The sequence below is a fragment of the Mus pahari genome, chromosome X (genome assembly GCF_900095145.1).
Source record: "Mus pahari chromosome X, PAHARI_EIJ_v1.1, whole genome shotgun sequence".
Lineage (NCBI taxonomy): Eukaryota > Metazoa > Chordata > Mammalia > Rodentia > Muridae > Mus > Mus pahari.
In genome coordinates, this window is record NC_034613.1 from 138,598,722 (window position 1) to 138,602,093 (window position 3,372).

Here is a 3,372-nt window from a genome sequence, read left to right on the forward strand (position 1 = left end):
GGAACCTCATAAAATTGAAAAGCTTCTGTAAAGCAAAGGACACTGTCGATGGGACAAAACGACAACCCACAGATTGGGAAAAGATTTTTTAACAACTCTTCATCTGGTAGAGGGCTAATATCCAATATATACAAAGAACTCCAGAAGTTAGACTCCAGAGAACCAAATAACCCAATTAAAAGGTGGAGTAGAGGGCTAAATAAGGAATTCTCAACTGAGGAATCTTGAATAGCTGAGAAGCACTTAAAGAAATGTTCAGTATCTTTAGTCATCAAAGAAATGCAAATCAAAATGACTGAGACTCTACCTCACACCAATTAGAATGGCTAAGATAAAAAACTCAGGTGAGAGCAGATGCTGGTGAGGAACACTCCTCCATTGCTGGTGGGACTTCAAGCTGGTAAAACCACTTTGAAAATCAGTCTGCCTGTTCCTGAGAAAAATGGAAATTGTTCTACCTGAGGACCCAGCAATACCACTCCTGGGCATATACCTAAAAGATGCTCCAACATATAACAAGGACACATGCTCCACTATGTTCATAGCAGCCTTATTTATAATAGTCAGAAGCTGGAAAGAACCCAGATGTCTCTCAACAGAGGATACAGAAAATGGATACAGAAAGTGTGGTACATTTACACAATGGAGTACTACTCAGCTATTAAAAACAATGACTTCATGAAATTCACAGGCAAATGGATGGATCTGGAGGATATCATCCTGAGTGAGGTAACCCAGACACAAAAAAAACACACATAGTATGTACTCACTATTAAGTAGATATTAGCCAAAAGCTCACAATGCCCATGGTACAACCCACAGATCATATAGAGCATAGAAGGAATATCAGGATGTGGATGATCCAGTTCTGCATTAAGGGGTAACTGAACGACTGTGGGAGTTGGAGGGAGAGAAGGACCTGAGAAGGAGAGAGGAAGGGGAAGAAATAAGGGGAGCAGTATCAGGAACTGGAGGAAATGTGAGAGAGGTACAGAGGGTCAGGAAATCAAACAAAAATAGGTAGCAGGGGGGATGAGGAACTGGGGATAGCCACAGGAGGGTCCCTGACACCAGGGAAGCGTGAGGCTCCTAGGACCCAACGGAGATGTCTTTAGCCAAAATGCACAGAGAATGGGAGATAGAACCTGTTGAGACCACCTCCAGTAGGTAGGTAGGCACGACCCTTGGTGGAGGGATCGGGCACCCACCCATCTCAAAGTTTTTAACCCAGAAATTTCCCTGTCCAAAGGAAGTACAAGGACAAAAAATGGAACAGAGACTGAAGGAACGGCCATCTGGGGACTGCCCCACCTGGGGATCCATCATGTCTGCAGATACCAAACCCAACACTGTTGACAAGGTCAAGATGTACTTACTGACAGGAACCTAGTGTGGCAGTTACTGGGAATATCTGGACAGCAACTGGCCAATGCAGATGTGAATGCTTGGAGCCAACCATCAGACTGAGTTCAGAGAACATGGTGCGGGAGCTGGCAGAAGAACTAGAGGAGTGGAAGGGGATTGCAACTCCATAGGAAAAACAACATAGGCTGGTGTGACCACCCAGTTCTCCCAGAGACTAGACTACCAACCAAGGAATGTACCTGGAAGGGTCCATGGCTCCAGATACATATGTAGCAGAGGATGGCCTTGTCTGACAGCAACTGGAGGGGAGGCCCTTGGTCTCAAGGAGGTTGGAAGCCCCAGAGTATGGGAGATGCTGGATCTGCGGGGAGGGAGAGTGTGGGTGGGTGGGAGAGCACTCTCATAGAGGCAAAGGGGAGAGGTGCGAGGGAGTATATGGGTGATTGGTGAAGGGGTAACCGGGGAGTGGGATATCATTTGAGACATAAACAAATGGAATGATTAATAATTTTAAAAATGGGGGAAATGTTCAGATCTGTGAGTCATAGAACTGCAAAAGCATTTTTGGGGTTGTGTACTGAAAAAAAACTTTTGTAATTCATTAAGGATCTAGGAAATATATTTTTAAGAACTCAGGCTTATATCAATGATTTTCAGTGAGGTATCAATCATTTTTTCATCTCCATAAGAAGGAAATTTTTCTACATTAAAGCTGGCTGACTTATTAGCTAAATGAACAAAGTTATGTGCATAAAAATTAAGTTGAAGTAAAAAAGGAGGAGGATATTATGGAAATGAAAAATTAGGATATACTATTGAAACTGAAGTGTGACCAAATGATGTTTGTGAATCTCTTTGGATTGAAGAAAAACACATTTTTAAAAAATTAAGAAAGCATGGTCTGATGAGATGGTGTAGTGAATCAAGCACTTTTCCAAGCCTGAGGACCAGAGTTTCCCAAACTCCATGTAATGGAGAGTTGGTAGTGTGTCTATAATCCTAGTACTCCTAAGGCAAATATGGGAGGCTTTCCAGAAGCCCACAGAGCAGCTAGTATAGTGTGCACAGTAGGAAACAACAAGAGACCTTGCCACAAACAAGATGAACGTCTGGGACCACCATTGGAGATTGTCCTCTGACCTTGACACATGCATAGCACATGGCGGCACTCACACACTCAAACACATCATACACACAAAACTAAAAATATCAAGGCATCTACTTTTGTACAGTGTGATTGGTTTCAAGTATATCAATGTACTTCGACCATATGATTTTCAAGATTAAGGCATAAAAAGTGAATGATAAATATTAAAACAACCTCAGAATTATGAGATTCAGAAAAATCTCTAAATATCAATGTTTAGTAAAAGCTGAAATATGTATCAGCTTTTACTGATACATATGATATAAAGATGAACTTCCTACTAGTTGAGATTATAATTTACATGGAGGTGTTAGAACTTCTTTGTAGTGTTAAGGATGGAACTCATGACCTCATACACAGGAGGCAAGCACTCTCTTATTGACCTACAACCCCAGTTCCTATAAGAAGAATCTGATTTTGTTTCATATTTCAAATCATAATAGCCAGTGTCAACAAACAAACAAACAAAACAGCCATAGGCTGTGGGTGTAGCTCAGTTGACAAAATGCCTGCCTTTCATGCAGAAAATCCTGGATTTGATATCTAGCATCACATAAAATAGGCATAATGGCACATGCCTATAATCCCAACACTCAGGAAGGGGCAGAGGATCAGAAGTTCAGTGTCATCTTTGACTGCAGAGAGAGTACAAGACTAGCCTGAGCTATATAAGAACATATCTCAAATGGGAAAAGAAGAAGGAAATAAAGAAAAAGGAAGGAATGAAGGAAAGGAAAGGAAAGGAAAGGAAAGGAAAGGAAAGGAAAGGAAAGGAAAGGAAAGGAAAGGAAAGGAAAGGAAAGGAAAGGAAAGGAAAGGAAAATCAGAAAGATCCAGTCACCTACATTTCCTGGCTCTTT